The 21,921-nt window shown below is 38.2% G+C and overlaps 1 long non-coding RNA gene across 1 annotated transcript; it reads left to right on the top strand.

The window, feature by feature from the left end:
- The first annotated feature begins 1,263 nt into the window (after positions 1-1,263).
- On the top strand, positions 1,264-12,334 carry LOC120757790 (uncharacterized). Its single transcript, XR_009208213.1, has 3 exons — positions 1,264-1,410; positions 9,849-10,812; positions 11,382-12,334. It is a non-coding gene; the product is annotated as an uncharacterized LOC120757790 (long non-coding RNA).
- The last annotated feature ends 9,587 nt before the right edge of the window (positions 12,335-21,921 follow it).

Here is a 21,921-nt window from a genome sequence, read left to right as displayed (position 1 = left end):
ATTGACCTGACTTGGTTATCAGAGGTTTTATATGTTTTTATGTTGAAATTTTATGTAGCCAATCAGCAATCTAACACAAAATTTCCTTAGGCCTCACTTTGATGGACCAAATAAGAAAACTAAGAAAGACTGTAAACTTAATTTATAAATGTAATAGTCCAAATTATGTAGTTAATCCTACCATTAGGCAATATGCCTTAGTGCAGTTATATATGTTTTCATTTTCAGAAGACCCTTCAATACATTTATAAAGAACTAAGATTTCTGTGAAGGCATTTTTGTGCTTGTCATCTTTCCTGGGCACTTTATCATGCTCTTTTTTTTTTTTTTTTTTTTTTTTTTTTAGCCCTCCATTTTGCAAACGATTACCCTGATGTTTAAAATTTTTATTTGAAGAACTCTCCCAAAAGGGACCATATGCCAAATTGTGTGTTGGTAATTAAAAACATACATTTCCATCATTCAGTAACCAGTCAAGTCTAGTGTGCTTATTTCCTTTCCAGGCAAGAGTTATCTCATTAAAACATCCAACTTCAGTGGCAGTAACAAACTAAACTCAGAAGAACAACAGGTGCTGCTTGTTTGCAATGAATAGCAGCTAAAGAACTCAATAATATACATATTTGTGTTTTCAAGTAAATAACCCAAGATGCAAACTGTAATAGAATGATTTTGCAACAAGCCTTGGCTCTGAAACAAATGGATGAGAGAAATAGAAGGTAGATTTTAAATGTTATTTGTCTGCCTGTAAATTATGCATTTGTATTTTAAATGACTTTGCTCTTTAAATAATTAAATAAACACTAGGTTAAAGCCAGTCATTTATGTGTCATAAGACTGCTCAGTGTTAAATGAGATTAAACGACTCTTTCATTTTTGGTTAATAGTTGAATTATTAATTGTGCTTGTATGCCTCTATAGGGATTATTTGGAGAACAGAATTTAGACTATGTTATCCTAAGGAATACAGAGTGTCTGTTTTTAATTCACTGCTGAATTAACCGTGCTGGGGTCTGAGGAAAAGGCTGCTGGCCACCAGCCAACAGCAATTGCCACAAGTCAAAAGAGCTGCAGGCAGCAGGTCAAATTTAAAAGTACAGAATGCTAAAGCTCAATTATTTAAATCAAAAAACATAGTGTGGCTGATCAAATAAGCAGTTGAGAGTATTTGATTGGGAGCACATGGAAACCATCTGTTCCTCTTAAAGCAAACACCCAGTAATAAATACAGGCAATCAGTGCCATTAGCTGGCTACACTTACTTAGGACACTAGGATGTCATTCTCTGACAATTTATAAAAAACACCTCAGATTTTTCTTGGGAAAAATATGTACATGTGCACATGTGAAATGCTCCATGAAAGTGTGAAGTGTTTTACCTGGTTATTCTTCACTACAAATTAATGTTGTGTAAGTATAGATTTTTTCCTGCTTTTTTTTTTTTTTTTTTTTTTTTTTATTTCTTTTTCTTGATGGTCTGTCCATTCCAGATAAATTTCCAACAGAGAGTTCTGAACAGTGGTATTTTACAGGTAGTCTTGTTGAATGGTCAGAAAATGTCTTACATTTATTTTATCTTTTTTAAAAGTGTGTTTGGTCTTTGGTGCTGGAAATGATTAAAAGTGATGCAGACTATCTCTCTGGTTTGATAGCAAATTGTTTTTGATAGCTGTTGTGATAATTAATCCATTGTTGCTTATTATAGGAGAAGTTTATAATAGTTGAATTCATTACCACTAACTGGGATAATTAAATAAAAGCAAGTGCACAGGGGGCTTGTCCTGCAGTAATTTTTCTAAGCTGTAGTGCATATTTCTTGCATTTCAGCCCCTTTCTCTCTCCAGAAACAGTATATTTGGTGCTTATAGGCAGCATTATTCTGAAATTTTATGGAAAGTGTCTTCCAAATAGATGGGACTTGTCTTCTGTTTGTGGAATGATTGCAGCCAACAAAAGCAGTGATCAGGCACATAGAACCACACAGAAGTGTTGGGGAGGGGCCAAATTTTCATGAGTGTACATCTCTAGTATTACCTAAATATCAAATCTTCTTGGCATTAGAATCACAGACTATTCTGGGTTGGAAGGGACCCAGGAGAATCACTGAATCCAAGTCCTAAGTCTATGGCTCCTGTGGGGATCAAACCCATGAATTTGGTGTTAGTGGCATCATGCTCTTGTACTGTACAAAAGAAAGGAATGTGTTCCTTACCTCCAAAATTCTTCAATCTTCCCAATGACTTTAAAAACATTAATTTGCAGAGGCAGAAGGTGTTAGTGGGAGCTCTATGAATATCCAGGCTTGATTGCCAGAGGGGTACACACAGACCACCACCTCTTAATCCACTTCAAGTATGAATTTACTTTTTAAATTCCTCCTGTCCTTTCCTTCTTTACATTCAGTATCTGGTCTTTTGCTATGTGCCAGGTAGGAGTTTTGGAGCTCTGCTCAGCTTCCTGGTGCCCAGGAACCTGTGATAAATAGCTGTTGCATGCATAGCAAGTGCAATAATTCTTGAGACATCCCTGAAATTAGTTTTGATAGCTCTGTGCTGCCCAGTGCCTGTGCCTAAATTAATATCCAGTAGTTCTGTTGTGGATGGAGTTTAATTGCTGCCAGTCACTTCAGAACCTAAAGAGTATTCTAGATGCTTGACAGAAGCAGAGAATTGAAACTGCAGGAAGTCTTTAGGTCAAGAAAAAGCACAAGAGTGTCAGTGTCTTTCTGAATGGTCTGCTTCTTTTGAGGATTTTTGTGATTATGAAAGCAAAGTACAAGAGACATGGAATCCTCAGTGAAGGAGGCTGGTATGAAACTTCAAGTCCCGCCTAAACAACCTCATGAAGTGCTGTCCAAAGTAAAGCTTGGGATGACATTTTTAGCATCATGAGCTGATAGAGGAGACGGTTGGAGGGTTGAGTGAAGACGTCATGTCTCATCGCATCACTTGTGTCCTGCTCTGGGAGGGAAATTTAATTTTAAAAGTCACAAGCTCCTTCTACTTGTCCTTGTAAGAGCAACAACTGGAAGTCTTCAAACCAGCTGAGTGACCAAATCATAGTTTGATACCTGTGCAAGTGAGAGATTAAAGGAACCAGGCAAAGATATTCTGAATGTATGTACTACAAACTACTTACCTTTTGAAAACTAGAACATCTAAATTTGTAAAATAAACCTAGGAAATTGTTACATAATTTGCATAAATATGGAACTCCATCTTTATGCATTAAAAATCATGAGAAGAAATACCCTCTCACTTCTTTTTTTTTTTTTCCTCTTAATTTTCCTTGGTGCACATGGCTCTGGCTGTGTTGAAAGAACTTAGGCTGAGGAAAATTGATAGGATAATATAATGTCCTTTATGTCTTCTGCTTTTGGCTGGTAAAGATTAAACCTTTGGGCAGTCCTGCTACATGGAATTTAGTAAACTCCTTGGTGATGGTAGGTAAATTTCTAAAGCAGCAAAATATGGCATATTTCTTGCTTTTTGTGAGTGTCCTCTGTACATCTTTTGAGTTTCATGAGCAGGAGAAAGTCTAGACTGAAGTTCAGGTCAGGCAGTATAACAAAAATATAAGCCAAAAGTCAAAAAGCACATTCATAACCTTCTTTTCTGGGAGTTTTGTATGAAAACATGTTTTGTTTTTCCTCACTGTGGTGCTCACTCATTTTTCTCTACCTGTGCAGCTGTGAAGTTGCACCAAGAGGGGGACCTCATGTAAACCTCTGTTCTTTGAAATGAAAAATCTTCACTAAATAAGAATGGCTCCAAAACAGCTTAAAGGCAAGCAACGTCATGTACTTGATGGGAACAAAAATCACTTTTAAAGCATTCTTTGGGTAGTCCTTCAGAATGTTTTTGCACAAGTCAAACTGAAAATCTGAAATTTCAAATGCAAGGTGCTGTTGTAAAGCTGTTGTGATCATTTGAAATAATGAGCTTTCAATAGCACAGTTTTACTTCAATATATTTCAGATATCTTTGTTCAGTTACATAAAGTTATGAATCAATTAATTACAAGTACAGATGGGCAAACCAAGCCACTTAGTGTTGATGACTCTAGAAATACTGCACAACATAAGCCCTTTGAAATTTATGTAGAGGTGGCAGCACACTGCACAATTTTTTTTGTACCAGCGGTTAGGCAACTAATTACAGTGTTCTGTATTTGTGCTGTCACTAAATGGTTTCACAGTGTGTAGCCACATCAGTTCTGTTCTTGAATTTGGCAACTTCAATTATTGCTGATAAAAGCTGACTTGTTCAGAAAGTCTAAACTATGGGAAGTATGCTATTAAATTCTCCAGGGATCCTGTTTTCATTTAAACTGTGTTCTTTAGTATCAAAAACTTGAATTTTCAATGAACAATTGAATAAAAAACGTCAATTATTAAGCAGAGCTCAAATCTTAGAATGTGGAGTGCCCTTCTGGCTTATTTAGGAACTGTTTTATTTCAGAATAAAAATGCTGCAAGTTTCCCTAAACGCAGTTAAACATTTTAAGAAAAAAGTTCTCCTTCACAAAGTACAAACTTTGAGCAAAGTACAAACTTTGCTTTTTGTGAGGTGCATGGGTGTAATGTGTTCTTGCAATGTCCATTAAAATAAAGACAGCACAGTTGTATGTTACTGACAAGCTTTTGAAACTAAACTCTACATTAGTGGTAGATGGGGAAAACAATTACATCTTGTGGAGTGAATCACAAGTAAGGCTGTAATTCCGGACTTGGGGGTCAGACTGAAATCCCATGAACAATGTACCCTGTAAGTAACAAATTATATTAATGCCAAGGAAACGACTATTTGTACCTACCCAGTGCAGAAGAGATGCTAGAGATCAACAGGTAATTCTCTTATCGAAGAGTTTATATTGAAAACTGATAGCACAGCAAAAGAAACTATGTAAGATGCTGTGTTCTTTTCTGGAATTACTTTGTTTGTCAGGGAAGAGGAGCAAAGCTTGCTGTGTGCAGGGTAGCTAGTGAGAAATAGGAGTAGAATGACGTGGATAAGTGAGGACAGGAGGAAGAGTAAAGGCCAAGGGGTTGTGAAGCCAACAGAAGGGAAATTCGGGGCTAATGACAGAATTCCACGGGGGAGGGAGATAGAGAGCCGGCTGATCGCCTCGGAGAGGCAGCTGCTTTAGCGAGCAGCAGATGCAGCGCAGATTCGGGGTAGGTCAAATAATATGTCAGAAATGAAGACCACAAAAGAAAATTTCCCTTTTCTCTGTTGCAGTGCTTGGGTGGTGCTGATGCACCTTGCTAAGCATCTTACAAGGTGTAGGGATGTTTTGTGTTTCAGGCCATTTCACCAGCCTAATCTCCTGATAAGCTTCCTAACATCTGTTCTGAACCTGACATTTATTTTCTTTCTATGCTATCCTTGAGGTAAAATTCTTTTCTCTGCTTCCCACCGAGGCTCTCTTATCTAAACTGCAGATCTTTTTAGGAATTTACATCAGGAAGTTTTGCGTGCCAGTCAAGCACAGAATGAATTTAATGATTCTTCACTTTCTCACTTCAAATGTTTCAGAAAGGAGAATTAAGGAGGTTCTTGTGGATTGTTTTCTGTTACTGTTGCTGTTATTATTGGTGGGTTGTTTTTTTCCTTCACAACTTTTTCAACAACTTAAACGCTTGATTTTGGAGAAATAAATGACCAGCTATTGACAAGTAACATTCATTACAAGTGTCATTTGTGGCTGTGTGCACTTAATCAAATCCATAATCTGGCAAGGATTTGATTAGAAAACAAAATGCTGTCTGTAATTTTGAATTTATTTTTTTCTGTTGCTCCCAGTGAGTTATCACATTTTCTTGTACAGCAAACCTCTTTTAGAGGACTGCAGACTTTTGTTGTCAATCAGTAGAAAAGTTCATTCATAATTTTTGTGGTGACTGAAATATACCTTTTTTTTTTTTTGTCAGCAAAAAAAAAAAGTCTCTGCAGTGTTTATAGGAGCTGCACATTCTTCACTGTGTTTTTAACCACATTCCTAAAAAATTTAAAGGTGCTTCCTTTGAACAGCACAATGATCTGACAGATGTGGGGGGTGTGGTGTTGATTTGTTTGTTTTGCTGGAGGTTGTTTGTTGTTTGTTTGGGGGTTTGATAGGCGCTTTTTAAGTGAAAAGAAGATTCCTCAGTTACATCTACTGATAGAAAGGAGGTATTCCCTAGGATAAACAGGCATTCCTTAGGGATTCCCAAGAAAATGCTTTATGAGAGACCAGAACAAAGAAACTGTCAAGATTGACAAATAATGACATATCTTCAGGGTGAAAACACTTTGTTTTTAAAGTAAGTGTACGTTAAAATACCTGTGCAGAGTTCTGTTAAAAGACTTGATAGAAATTTATGGAAAATAGAGTTCCAATCTTTAAAGGATCAGTTTTTTACACAGTTAGGAAATACTCAGGATGCATGACATTAGTTAGTAATCAATAAAATTTTAACTCAAACTATCCGTTTATGATTTTTGGCAAAGCCATTATGAACATTAGCATGGCAAGTAGAAAAAAACTGGCATCTATCTGCTGAGGAACACATTTCTCGTTTTAAATTAATAGGTAAAATAAGTTGCATAAAATGTAACAACAGGTGCAAAACACAGAATACAAGTGATATCAATTAGAAATTGAATCATAATCAATACAAACAATTTTCCAAAGTATTTCTTAGCAACAGGAAGATTTTCCCTGTCAATGGTGCATTCTAGATAGAGGAAAGTAGTACATTGTTACCCTGGTTTTTCTGAGTTTCTTTATTAGCCTTTTGATTTTCATAAATGGAGTCAGATCTTTTAGTTACTGTAGAATATTAGAGCAGTTTTCTACCTTTCCCACAGAAGTAATATAAACAAATCCTTTGTTTTTCATTCTCTGTCCTTTGTTTGCATATTTCTAACCTGAAAACAATTGTAACTGACAATTCGTCTGGCCACTGAGGCTGAGGGGTGGAAACCCCAAAAAGCCAATCTTCTGCTAGACCCACAAATGTATAAAAAGTAAAAGAATAAACAAAGGGGCTCTCTTCTCTCCGCTCTTTCAGCTGGGAGCTGGATCGGAAGAACCTCTGCGAAAATCTCTTGTCTGAGTGTGATTTCTTTGTGTGTCTCGGTGACAGTGCATAATGCAAATGGAGAGAAAACAAGCTGTAACTTTCAAGATATTTTTTCCAGTTGTGTCCAACCCCAAACTGAGATCCCAGTAAGATTTTTAATAAAACAATAGTCTATGGGTTTAAGACCACATTAAAGTCTTTCAGCTTGCTGTATTTACTGCAGGCTTCTCCTATTGCTTCAGTGTTTTAATTCAGTAGATGAACTTTTGACATGTATAAGTCTACTGCATTTTGCATGTTCAGGGTGGGTGGAGAGAGACCTTCTGGCCATTCTCTGAACAAAAGAGGATATCAGACCAAGAAACTTTGATTCTTTATGAGATGCCACTCCTTCTGGAACAGTGTTGGACCCTTCAGACCAGAGCTTGGCATGGAAATGACATGGTCAAGTCAGCTAAAACCTGCTGTTATCACAGATTGAATTAATTTGGGGCTGTTTCCTTTAAAGCAATATTTCAGTCACAGAGGCATTTGTAACTTACTGAAGTCTGTGAAAGAGTTTTCAGGCATCTTGTGATCCTCAGATTAAAAGGACTACTTCAGTTCTTTAGGCATTCGGGACTCCTTTTTTGGGCACTCTTGTAATTTAAATACAGCTCAAAAGATGATATTTTATTTCAAACATTGTAAGGGAGTAATAATTCATGGCAGAGAACTACATTTGTATTTCCACTGTCAAATACCCTTGGAACACTGAAGTGTTCCCAGTATCTTAGCTGATGCCAACCCCTGAGTGTCCACAGGAGTGTAAATGATGGGATTGTAGCACTGGGAACTGTGGATTCATTCTCTCTCAAGGTCAGTCATGTTCAAGGAAAAAATTCTCCTATTGGTTTTCCAGTGTGGCCATTGCTCCTGGGATGACTGTAGGCATGGCAGCAGAGGATTTTGAGAGTATTTGGAAAATGCTGTGTAAAGCCATCACATTTCTAGATAGTTCTGCTCCATGTCTTTTTGGCTTGGACATAGCATGTGGAATGCATGTAATTTTTACTTGGATTTTTGCTTTATTTTTTTTATGAAGTAAGCAGGCTTTCTTTCCAACAGGTTTAGTGTGATGTTAATTGGAATTGAAGCTCTGTCTTTTTATTCCAGTTGCTCAGAAAAAAATAGCAAAGGCCTAATTAAGAAAGTTTTGGTAAGTGCAATTAGAAGAGTACTCACCAAACTTACCAATAGGACAATGAAGAGAAAAAAATCCCGACATAAACTAATTTTTTATTTTGTGGGGTTTGGCTTTTATAGTTTCATATGTTTTGCTTGTAATTTATCTCTGTATTAGATGGCTAGAAATGTAGGAAATGAACTTGTATTGTCCAGGATAAAAAAATATATAACTCATGGTTTGAGCAGGATTTTGAGAACTTTAGTTTTCTGTGAGTTTGAAACTTCAGTGCTGGTTTGAGAAATGACTTAATGACAATGTCTGAATCTTATCAATCAATTAATCTGCCCTTGTTAGAAACGAATATTGTTATACATGATGCAGCCTAAAGTCACGTGTGCAAGGAAGACCCCTTTACTATAGTGCACTCTGATTGTGATTTGCTTCAGGATTCCTAAGGAGATCATAGGAATCTGAGAATTGTCATACACTCTATCTTGTTCCTAACAACTGAAGCTGCAGAATTTTCACAAAGTGTTTCCAGAAAAAAGGATTAGACGTGTTGGATGTGCAGAGTGGCCCTTCCCCTCTTTATTATTTGAGTTTTGGCAGAAAATGGCACAGATTTATTGAGTTGGAAATGCCTTGAAAAGCATTCATTGCATTTGATTGTGATTTGTGAAGAATCTTCCAGGAATTATAGCTCAGATTTTAAAAAATATTCTTCTGGTCCAGCACATCTTTCGGCAATAAATTTCACAATGTAACTATGTATTGTGTTAAAAATTACTTTAAGCATTACTTTCCTTTTTGGACTTTTAATGTGCTACCTAATAATTGCATTGATGGCTTCTCAGTTCTTGTACTGTGAGAAAATGTATTACCTCACATTCCTTTTCCTCACTATTTCTCAGGATTTTATAAATCTCTGTAGTATTCTAATGCCTCTTTCTCACACTGTTCTAGCCAGTCCTTCTGTGGTGTTGTCTTCTCTAATCTTCTTAGTCCCCTTCTCTGTGCTCCGTGACCAGACTGGCTGCAGTGTGAGATGCCATTCTTCCATGAACTGAAATCAAGGAGAAATCCTGCTTATAGTACAATAATTATATGGGTTATATTTTTTTTTAATTTTCAGAGAACTGGCCATGGGGAGATAAAGATCTCTTTTCTGAACTCTATTGGTTTGGTTCAGTACCCATCTCTGAAAGAACCTTTTTTTAGCGTGAGCTGCTTTGGACTTAACAGACATTTATCCCCAAGCTGGTCAGGATATGAAAAATTCTTCCTGCAAGTCTTAGTCTAGTTAGTATGAGGAAAAAAAAAAAAAAAAGTGCATTGAGTATGTAATTCCAGAATAATCTCTATGGCAATACTTATTGGTGCTGGATTATTTTATTCTCTCCAACTGAAATGTATGAAGTAACCAGAGGGCTGTGAAGTCCAGTAGGAGAAAACAAAAGTTCTAATGTGCCTGCCAGTGCAGTGAATGATCTACCTGTCAGCACATAGTCTGCTCATGAAGATGAACATGTGCTCTCCTGCAATGATTTACATGGCTTGGTATGTTTGGAACATTATTTGCCTCAGTGAAGATGTAATTTTTCCTGCTTTTCCTAGATTTGTGTAGACAGATGACTTCATGGCTGGAATTGTTTGTCTCCGTGCTGACCTGCTGCAATACTTTACTGTCTCTGTGGCTTATTATGGAGTGCCTGCTGTGCCAGCACTTATCAGCAGAACTGTACATGCTGCACTTCACATGCACATCTACTGCAGAAAGCTCTGCAAGAGGAACTGTTTGATGGATTCAGGGAGAGATGCTTTTGCTGTTGTGCTTTTTTAAAATGGGGATGCACTGAAGGAGACCACAGGAGGCAACCAGGATGAGCAGAGGGATGGAGCAGCTCTGCTGGGAGAGCTGGGATTGTTCAGCCTGGACAGGAGAAGCTTTGGGGTGACCTCAGTGTGGGCCATCTCTGGAAATGTTGGACACTGGGGCTTGGAGCAGCCTGGGATAGTGGAAGTTGTCCCTGCCCATGGCAGGGGCTGAACAAGATGACCTTTAATGTCTCTTCCAACCAAACCATCCCATGATTCTCAGAGCAAAGCCAGTGTAGGTCCTTTTTCTGAAGAGTGCCCAAGTGTACATTTATTCTAAGCAAGTGCCTGAAACTTTCCTTGACATATGAGATGACAAAACCCCACACATTTTATTAGTGGGTGATTTAACAGCTTCATTTTGTCCCACTTATTTCTCTTGAAATCTTCTCAATATTACTTCAAAAGATAAGTCCTATGAAGAAGCATAAAATTCCCAGAGTTATTTTATTTAGCATTTCCTTTTTCTTGGAGAGGAGTTGTAGATTTGTAACCAACCAAGTGTGTTGATACATGTAGCTGAATGCAATAGTGAATGCTACACTTGAGCTAAAGGGCTTTAAATTCCAACTCTGCCTTTATTTCTTTGATAATAGTTCATGATTTTTTCCCCTGATGGCTAAGATGGATGTTTTCAACAAAAATCTGCACTGTGTGCTCCCTAAACCTTTCTTGTGAACTTTGTCAACAGCTTGAAGAACAGGTGTGTTGTGATTTAACATAGAGTTTGTGATCAATTGATTGTTTTAATAGGACTTGACAGTAACTTTTTTTTTTTTTTTTAACTGCTATTATTGTTACAAGCTACCATGATAAGGTAAACACATCTTGAATAACAGTGTTGTAATTGTTGGGATTTCTAAAACATAAACTTGTACTTCAAAAACTTTCCCATATAGTCTAAAAACTGCTTTGCTTGCACATATCTCACTCCAAAGCATCTTTAAAGACATAAATAATGTCAGTGTGGTCAGCTAAGACAAGCCCTTTGTCCGTTTTTGCATATTTTTACATCACCAGGGTTGTACGTGTTCTTAAAACTTAACTGATGCTTACATGGCATGCTTGACTGAGGCCACAGTAAACTTCCAGAACACTCTTGGTCCCTTTACAAAAACAGATGGTTATTTGCCATGATATAGCTTTGCAATTTTCAAACAAAATGGTAATATTTATTTAATATAAAATATTATAATAAAATAAATAATTTCTGTCTTTTTGTTACCAACATGAACGTCTATTTTTCTTTTATTTCTCATCTCCCTTGTCTAGTGCTGCTTGCAAGTGTAACTCATTCAAAAGTCTCCTCCCTGTGATGAAATTCCTTGGGCAGAATATGCATCAAAAGAATGAAGATATTTGCAGCTTACTCTCCTTCAGCAGTGGACACTGTGTGTCCCAGAGGGAAACAGGCACAAAAGATGAAATAATTGGCAGTTGTCAGCTGTGTGTCTCTGTTCCAAAGCCAAGGCCACCTGAGGGGGAGTGTTTGTGCTTTGCTGTGTTCCTTGTGGGGGTCGATGGCACCTGGTGACAGTGACAGGGGTCAGATGCCTCACCAGGCTAGAGCCTGTGAGGTGACACTCAGGTGTCAGCAAAACGGGGAAAACAGACTCTAACAAACTAAAACAGGCTCCTGATGGATTGACACAGATTTCCTGTGGGAAAACTAGAAATACTCACCAAACAACTTGGCCAAATTTTGTTCTGTTTTCAGGTAAATTCTGCTTCCTCTCAGTCTTTGAAGGAGTTTAGCCGCCACAAGGCCTGCAGAAAGGGAGGTAAATGCACCCTTGAAGTGACTAATTTATAAAGGTTTTTTCATTACTTGTACTGGGGATTAGTCAGTCTTCTTGTACCATTCTCGACCTTTGAGTCTGATCCAATTTGCAATGAAGACGTTGGGATAATCTAAGGGCATTTTTGAATGAGAGAGCCATAATCATAGAATTACAACATTATAGAAACTTTCAGGTAGGAAAAGACCCTTAAGATCGAATCCAACCACTAAGCCAGCACAGCTAGACCCACCACCAAACCATGTCCCTGAATGCAGCATCTATATGGCTTTTAAATACCTCCAGGGATAGGAAACTAGTATTTAAAAATGTGTTAGTGAAATAGGCTTATTTCTTTTTAAATATCTACAGGATATTTGATAAAGGAAAGAAAATGGGTTTTAATAAAGTGCATTCTTATTTAAACACCAGGAAATGTGTTTTTATTAGCAGATTAATGTTTGTTTATATCCTCTCTTTAAATGCAGTACATCTGTATTTTGTGTTTATCATAGTGTACATGCAACATAAGAAACATTAAAGCAATACTCATTCACACACATGCAATTTTATTACAGAGAATCTAAATAAAGCTGGGTTTTGTTGGCTTTTTCCAAAATATCTTGGGTTTGATTAAAATTATTTCTTTTAGAAGGCCTCTCTCTATTACCTGCTCTTCTCCTCATGTCAAGTGGTGCTTTTCCAAGCAGATTGCTCAGGGTCTGTGCACTGGGCAGCTTGTGTGGCTCCTGGAGTGTTTCAGAGGGGTAGGAAATGGTCTCCCAGTGCATAGACAATCTCTCTGGGCACCCTTAATTCGCCCTTAAGTTGATATGTCCATATTTGCTAAAGCAGTTTGTGGTTTATCCTTCCTCCATTGAAATGCTTCCCCCTGCCAGGACCTGCTTCTTTCCTGCACCTCTTTGCACTTTAGGACAGTCTCATATTTTGATGTTCCAAGAAGGTCCCTGAACAGGCTAAAATCTCCTTTCCTGAAGTTCAGAGCTCTAATTCAGATGGTGCTTGTGTTGTGGTTTTTTTTTTTTGTTGTTGTTGTTTGTTTGTGTTTTGTTTTGTTTTGTTTTTTATGCTCACTTCTCTCAGGATCTTAAGCTCCATCGTGTGATCTTTGCAGCCAAGGCTGCCCATCCTCAGTTTTTCCTGTTTATGAGGTAGGAGGGCCAACAGTGATTGTTCAACCAAGTTTCCTCCTGGTTAACCTGCTGATCACAGCTTTGAGTCTGCCATCAGAAGGTTTTCCGTCAATTTTAAACTTCTGATTTTAAATGATGAGAGTTTAAATATGAAGACCAATGAGGTGGGGAAGACAAAAGGCCCCAGATATTGTGTGTTTTTTTGAGACTATTTGCTAGTCTGGTCTTGGATTCTCTTTGACATCTTGCACATTTCTCTTTGTTTTGTCACTTGGTGGTAAATAACACAATAATACACTTTCCTGGCCCTTAGGAAGGCAGTGCTCTCCCACTTGTCTTGTACAATGGACTTATCATTGAGAGGAGCATTCCTGGCAGACCCTTGAAGAGCTTTAAATTGAAACATCCTTTTAGTGTGGAGTGGTAATCAAAATGCTTGTGTGCTGTAAGGGAGAGGAGAAGTAAGCATTTTTCAATTTTATGGCACAGAGTTTTTCCCATTGTTGTAGGAGTTCCCTCATTAAAAATCCACCTTAGGTTGCCACAGAGTCCCAAAGAAATTCTAAAAAATATTTGCTTTTGGAGAGTAGGGTTTGGATCAGTTGTAAATGAAATTGTACCCTGTTTCAGAGGTTCTCTGTGTGGCTTTGCTCTGTGTATTCTCCTTCATTCGGAAAGTGCATTTGATTTGGAGCATTTTCTCCTAGAGTGAAATATATCGTGTGATTTTCTCCATCATCTCCAACAACAGTGCATTGTTGAGGGTCAGGTTTTCTTCTCAATAAATATCCCTTTTTTGAATGATTTTAAAAACTGTAGCATCAATGCTGTATGCATTGCAGCAGTGTGCTCCGAGTGCACTCTGCAGTTTGGCAGCAAACTATAAATTGCAGTAAGTGCTGCCATTACAATATTGAGTGTTTTCCCACAGGAGGAAACTGCTCTTTGTATTCCTTTGGTAAGAGTTTTCAGGAATTGATGGGGATATGACCTAGCAATGAAGGAGAACATGAAAATGAGATTTTTTGGGGGGGATTTATTTACCAGACTGTTGTAGTAGCAATAGGTCTTGTATTTTGTGATTTTTTTTTTATTTTTTTTTTTCCCACTTGTTCAATTTTTCATATTATCTGATTGGAAGTATTTCATGTAAGCGGTTTCCATTTTTATGAGCTCATAATGAAACTTCATTTTCCCTTAAATTGCTCACCTGGCTCTAGATGAATACAGATGGGTTGCCAAGCACCCAATACTTCTTGAGGTCATGTATTTGGAACCACTTGCCATGTGATTTCATAATCCATGGCTTCTAGACTAGATCCCTAGGCAGGCCAACTTGCTTGGCATCTGCTCTCCAGATTTCCTGACTGTGGGGGATCCCTAATGAGCTGTGATAGGAGTTGTGGCAGGTGCAGGCTGAAATTAAGTTCCACAGCCAGAATAAAAATCTCCTGTGTTAGTCAATGGTGAATAGCCATGGAAATGACATATATTTTATCCAAACACATCCAGAACTGCCAAAGTTGCTTGGATGTCCTGCTTTAATTTTTAGCAAGTAGCTTGGTACCTTGAAGTGGATATTTTGTTCTAGAAATTTCATATTTGGCAATAAGTACAGGCTCTCAAGTTTCGGTTTATTGTTCTAATTGTGTTTTTTTTCTTGAAAATAAATAATAATAAAAAAATCTGAGAAACTGAAATTTCATTTCTGAACTTGCTCTCAGCACATATATGTTCCACCATATATTTACAAAAGAAAAGTGACACTAAACTGTGCATACATCTAAAAGCTGAGAAATACCTTGCATTTGGCCCCTTCTTGTAGGTACATTATGATTGCACATTGTTCCCCACCAAGAGTGGACTGACTACGAAAGCTGAGTTTTCTTACTCAGCTCCTTGTTTCTGCCTCTCAACTTTTTATCCATCAGAAATACTAACCCTGGTTTGTTTGGGGGTTTTTTGGTTGGTTTTGGGGTTTTTTTTTGGTTTTTTTTTTTTTTTTTTGCTTATCATCAGCCTCCTCTTTAACAAGTCAGCTTTTTGGCACATTCTTTGCACCTTCAGACTGCTCCTTTTCTTTCTTTCTTTAGCTTGTGATTCAGTGGTGTCAGAACGCCAGCAGAGTGCAAGGAGACAAAAGATCTCAGCTTTTCATGCCAATACCTGATTTCATCTTTTAACAGCAATTATCATTAAACTCTTCTCCACTACCAAAGAGCAGGATATGCTTAGTGAGCCCAGGGCATTGGAATGTGAATTTAATACCAACTTTCCTCTAGAGACACAATGTTTGTGAAGTTTCGTCAGCAAAATCCAACAGGGTGAGCTGTGAGAGGCTTCAGTTCAGTCACTGAGAACAGATACTTTCACTTGTTATTCTTTGAATGCCTGCTTACATGTGTGGGAAGTGTGGAAATGCTAGCAGGCTTCAAAACAAAAAAGTCTGGAAACTATTTTACATGTGCAAAATTCCTCTCTCCCACTGCCAGTCTCAGAAATGGCTGAGCAGGAGGAAAGTATCAAAAATGAGAAAGAAAAACTCAACCAGAGAGAGAAATGCCAGTGTAGGAAATGCCAATAGAGTTGGCTAAAGTTTGAGCCAGAAAAAAACGGATGTTGAAGAAAGATCAGCAAAGGAGTTTTAGTGTTCAGTGTTGCCTGGAGTTCCCAATATCAGCACTAAATAATCCTTGTTTTTATTCTGTGTGTTCAAGTAGTGGTGAGAATAAAACTCTCTGCTATAAATTCACATCCCGTAATTTGCTCCAGGTTTTGGAACCCAGCAACGGGACAGCTAAAGTGGAATTGCTTATCTCTTTTCTTTCATCATGAGTTGTTTTGTATTGACAGGGTTCAGAGGAGGTGCAAGAGCTGTATCACCTGCAAATCAATTTATTTTACTGCTTGGTTTATTTTGCTCCTTTACCTTTATGGTAATTTTGTCTATTGCATATTTCCTATTTTTAAACCCGCATGTGAATCTGCTATAATGAGACATAGATTCATTCTGGAATAGATCCAAACCTACTTATTTGTCAGATATTATTATAATGTGTCTTAAGTCTAATAAACTGTGCTGAAGTGGTGTCACTATAAAAGTATTCTCAGAGATGTCTGCATTGATGTGAAACAGTTCCCTGACTATTCTGATTTGATCAGAGCTATGCAGCCAGCTTCACATCGGGCTCTTCCAGGCTTGATCACACAGATTTCCATTAATTTTTCAAGCCTTTCTTTAAAATCTGATTTATTTTTTATTTAGCTGTTTCTTTGCCACATAGAAATGCAGTGGAAAGGGAATGTCTTAGCTGCTGAGCCATTTGGCTGGGTCAGGTTTTCACAGCACCTCCCTGTTTTCTGTCCAGCTGAGGGCTGAAGTTCTGCCTTGGTTTTCAGCTGCTACACCTCATGCCAGCCCACAGAGGTGAATCCACAGCTAACCCATGCATGAAGCTGGGCCTGTGGATGACAAATATCTCCATAATCATTCATATGGACACATCTGAAGTTCCTTATCCTTTTCTCAGGCCTGAAAAGTTGAGAGGAAAAGCCATTCATAAATAGCTGCTGCTTGGAGGTGTGTTTATCAGCTGCCAGGCTTTCAAATTAGCTCTTCAGGAAGATAAGGGAAGTTATTTTAATATTACAGAGCTGTTCATCAAAATCAAATCTGTACATCAGAAACTGTATGATATCCCAGCACAGGACATTGCTTGGATCCTGCAGAGAGATCAGCTTTGGAGTTACTGCAGAAAGTGCTCAGGACTGTCAGTAGAGCTGATCTCCACAGTGTGGGAGGGTTTTCAGCCTTTCCTGCCACAGTCTACACCCAAACCTTGTTCTCCTCATTCCTGTTCTTGCTCTGATGTGAGAGAAGAGAGCCAGGAGTGCAAGAGAATAAATTCCTTGGCTGGAGGATTATAGCATATCAGATCTCTGTGGATGTGGGTGCACCTGGGGCTGCCTGAGCAGGTCTGAACATGAATGAGAGGACTACAGAATGCCCCATCAGGCACAGGAAATGCCAGACCACAAATGGCAAGAGAATGTGAGTGTTGGCAGACTGGGCTTTTAAAGCCCTGATAACACTTTTATTTAGTTCTCCTGTTGCACCTTAAGTTCATCTGAGGAAGAAAGAAACAATCTCTCTTGAATGACATACCAGCAGAAATCTCTGATGTTTTCAAATGCAGTCAACTATTTCTTCTTCAACAGATTTCTCCTGACCTGTGGTCTGTTTTTTTCTTTCACATTTGTGTTTTGCAGCTGTGAACCATGATATTTCTGGTTTATTTCAATCCACTAGAGGAATTGGAAGCTAATTCTCCAAAAGACAGTTCCCATGATTATGGCATTGTGTTTTTCTTATGTCCCACAGTACAAAAATTATCATAGGTTTCACTTGTTTTCCTATATTTGAACTCCTGTTATGGGATATGCACACATTGCATCTTGAGCCGTGCAATGTTTCTAGTGCATTTCGCATAATGTTAAAGATTTTAGCAAATTTATGTCATCCTGATGGTCTTTGAAGGAATTATAATTTCAGATTTACTCATCTACTGCAGCAAGGAGCCTCAGACCATTGCCAGATGGGCGACGTATTAGTAAATCTTAGAGCTCTGATGCTTTGCATTGTAATATTTGAATATTTGAATCAAAAGAGAAAAGTGATAAGAATAATGCATGGATTTTATTTGGAATATTTTTTTATACACAGATTGCAATGTGGAGAACCTGGCTGGGGAGATGTAGGAATATCTCAGAGTAGGTTCTGAAATAATAGGATGAAACCATTGTGAAGAATAAATGCTGGAAATCTTTGGGCAGACACAGATTCCAGACAAATGCCCACCCAGCTTCCTGTTCACCCCCTGCTCCTCAGCTGGATAGGGGGAGAAACTGGGATTAGAAAGTTTTGGGGTGAGATAAAGAAAGGGAAAATCTTTACCAGTTACTGTCACAGGCAAGACGTATTTAGCTTGGGCAAAAATATTTTTAGTTCCCAGTTAAAGGAATTTTAAAGGGAAGCAGAGGGGCAGTAATTGATCTTGGCTCCTGGGCCATGGAACAGCTGGAGCTGGGGAGAGCAGGGTCAGGTTGGAGATCAGAGAAAGGTTCTGCTTCCCCAAAGGGTGCTGGCACTGTCCAGGCTCCCCAGGGAATGGTCACAGCCCCAAGGCTGCCAGAGCTCCAGGAGCCTTTGGACCCCAGGGGTGCCCAGGGGGGATTGTTGGGGGGTCTGGGCAGGGATGGGGGCTGGGCTGGATGATCCTGGTGGATCCCTTCCCACTCAGCATCTTCTGTGATTCTGTGATTCCAAAATAGATTTGGTTTGTCAAAAGTAAAGAGTGAATTGATAGGCACATTGGGAGAGCTCCTTGTATGGAACTGGCCTGGGACCTTTCTGGTGAGAATGTCGGCAAGTTTGTAGGATAGTTTGATGCTGTAATTATCCAAGGCACTGCAGCAGACCACCTGGAGGTGGAGAAGGCTGCAGTGCTGGATTTGTAGAAGACAATCAGATCTGAACGAGTGAGATATGTTACCCTCCTGTATCTTGTATTTCTGCCATGTGCCTGATGCAAGTTTATCTTCTGCTTACTCTGTACAGAGAGTTTTATGTGCAGTTAATTCTCTGAACTATCAGCCAGGATATTTTTGCAGCGTACATGTATTTCCCAGAAGTGCTGGTATATGAGGATCTGGGAATAAGCTATTAAGATTTTGTGAGAGCTTTGTTCTTTCCTACAGGGTGTTGTAAATAACTTGCAATAATTTGGACTTAAGCAAAAAGGAATTAAGAAGTTGACTGCTGTTAATGAATACTAATGATTGCTGGAAACATGATCAATGTGAGGCACATATTATTAGTGAAGGTGCCCTTCTTAAACTTCATTAATCACCAAGATACCTAGGAAGCAACAAATAATTCCTTGCTCTTTGGCAATAACTAGAAGAGCAAGTTTGTAATTGGTGTTAAATTCTGCATTCTTGTCTCATGGTGATGTAAAGCAAGATTGCTGTAGGTTTGTGCTGGCATAAGCAAAAGATGTTTAATGCCCAACTGGTGCAAGGGTGTCTGAATAAATGACTAATCCTGATGGAGACAACCAGGTAAAAAGTGAGTTTATGGTCAATCCAGGATTTCAAGACAAGTCTGGAAGGGCTCCCACCTGGGCAGCGTGAGGCTGTGGCTGTGAAGGGTCAATGGGATTGTAAGGTCTTCTGGAATCAGATACCCTACAAAGACCCATTTTTCTTTTCCCTAATTAGACACTCTTGTCATAACAAAAATATTCTAACCACCTTTTGAATAAAATACTAAACATGTTTATCTAGGGCCTGGCTTTTATCTTTGTCCATGTTATGTTTCAGATTGCAAATTTTTAAGGTTTCCTTACATCAGGTATTCCTTCCTCAGCTCTGCTAATTTTTGTGATGACTAAGTAGAGATTGTGCCAGGAAAATTCCTTTTGCTATTGAAGTTATTGAAGATTTTTTCTTTGTCAGTCTTATTAATGGTATTAATGGTAAGGTATGAATTTATAGTGGAGGCATCAGTTGTCTTAAACTTATTGCTGTCCAGCAATATTTACACATAGCTAAGCTGTTTTCTTTCATTCTAAGAATCTCTGCAGAAAAGTTTTGTGGTATTCAATTATTTCAGTTCAGAATTTCATTCACATGGAATTTTTGGATATCCATCTTTGAAGTCAAATTGATTTTTGACTTTCAGTTAGCCCAGGCTTGATTTTAATTTCTTGACTTACATTGTTACCTTCTGTTTCATCTCAGGAAAATACTTTTTCACCTCTTTGTCCTCCTTACTGAGTTAAGTTTCTTATCCAGCTCTTTCATTTAAGTACAAGCAGGCCAACTGTGTCAGGAACTTCAGACCTCTTCAGCACTGTGTGCTGTAATTTTACTCTTCAGTAATTAGTTCCTTCAGCAATTCACTCAGCAACTGCTCTACCTGGGAAGTTCCATTAGATTCCATTGATAACCTGCTGTGGAGAGTTCTTTGAAGAAGTTTACCTTTCCCAAGTGTGATTTTTCTTTGTTTTCTGGGCATTCTTGTGTTCATTTACTCTCTCACAGTAAAATATCTTGTAGGAACACAAAGATTCTCAATTTGGAAACCTAAATGCCGTAAAAAAATTGACTTTTTGGTATTCAGTAGGGGTGAAATTGGAGCTGTTTTGATAATTTTCCACAATTTCCCAAGTAAATTAGATTTGGTGCTAAAAATTGAAAGGGAGAATAGGCAAAGTAAAGGTTTGCATGGGCCTTCTGGAGAGCCTCACAGCAGAAATTCTCTGGGAATATTTACTTTTGTCGCTAGATTTGGAGAACAAAACAGATTAGTGACTTTTCTGTGCCATCACCAGTGCTTGCAAAAAAAATTAAAAGATCATTTTCAGGCACATAGTAAGCTCTCCCTTGCATGGCAGTGGCAGTTATTGTTAGGATCGTGTATTAGACCTATGGTAAATTTAGCATCTTTTTTTTTCTGGACCGTTTTTATTTTCCAGCCGTGCAGAGCATGCAGATACTGCTCAGGGTCAGATCCCAGCCCTAAGAATCATGGCTTTCTCTTAGATCATCACTCAGTGAAATTTCAAGGGAAGCTGTTTTTAGCAGTGAAGTAACACACTTGCATTCTTCTTTGTCTCTACAAGATGCAGCTCCTGGGAGGAAACTTCCCCGTGAAGACTTTAATGTTCATTCCCAAGGCTGGTGGCTGTGGCTGAGGGAGGGAGATGTCATCTCTCAGGACAGCTGGGAGTGTGTCTGTGGAGCTGCTTTGCATTTGCATTTAGGATATCAGAAGCGAGTCAGGCTGAACCCAGGGGGTTTTAGGTGTAGCAATACCTGACCATGGAAGAGTTTTTGTCCGATTCCCTATATTAAACCTCAGAAGTTTTCAGGCCTCTTGTTTTCCTTAATTTCTACAAACTTACATGAGGAAAAGAAAACATTTGTACTCCATATTATTCTTAACGAGCAGTTACAAAAAGTAACTCAGTTACTACTTTTGAGTGAATGACACAATATTGTATTAATAGTTCTGTGTTTACTGACAGAGGATAATATAGCTGAGTAAAAACCCACGGTTACTCTCACACGAAGATGATAAAGCCTGGCTTATTAATCTGAGTGGGAAAGATAAGGAAAGAGACTGACTGTGGTTCACAGCAGTTTGCTGTGGACAAAATTCTCAGCACACTATGGTCACAAATTGTCACTCAGATGTTTCAATGATAAATATTTAATTACCCTGTAATAATTCTGTAATTTGTTTTTACCCTTTATATTGCACAGTGATTATTTTATAATTAAATATTAATTTAATAATGTGATTATGTTTGTGTTGTAGCACAGAATTAACATTGAGTTAATTATGAAATTTTTCAGATGAAGCAGTTTGAAGTACTAACCTCTCCCTTTCCCAGAAGAAATGAAACAAGAATTGTATTCGGAACGTATTCCAGAGTAGTAAAATGAGATAATCTCATGCATGAATCATAACAGACCTGTGGGGACTAAGGTAGTTTATTGGCATTTTAAAAATGTGTAAAGGAACAATGCTGGTTCTAACACAGTTATTACTTCAGCAAAGCCTGATGATTCTTGTACTAGTGGTTGTTTTCAGGAGAAATTAGCATTTAGATTCTATTATCTGTGTAAGATGCTGATCTTCAGATGCAAAGACATCACAACTACACTGGAAACTTTTTGTAATGGAATTGTGGAACTAAAAAATGCCCACCCCTAGGCTGGCGGGGAATATTCAAAGGATACTGAATAGATCAGGTATTTTGGTTTCTAAATGAGCTGTGTCAGTGCCTAAGGAATTCTGAAAAAGGAAAACAT

The sequence above is a fragment of the Hirundo rustica genome, chromosome 11 (assembly GCF_015227805.2).
Source record: "Hirundo rustica isolate bHirRus1 chromosome 11, bHirRus1.pri.v3, whole genome shotgun sequence".
NCBI classification, from domain to species: Eukaryota; Metazoa; Chordata; class Aves; order Passeriformes; family Hirundinidae; genus Hirundo; species Hirundo rustica.
Note: the sequence above shows the minus strand (reverse complement) of the source record. Positions and strands in the feature narration are given on the sequence as shown.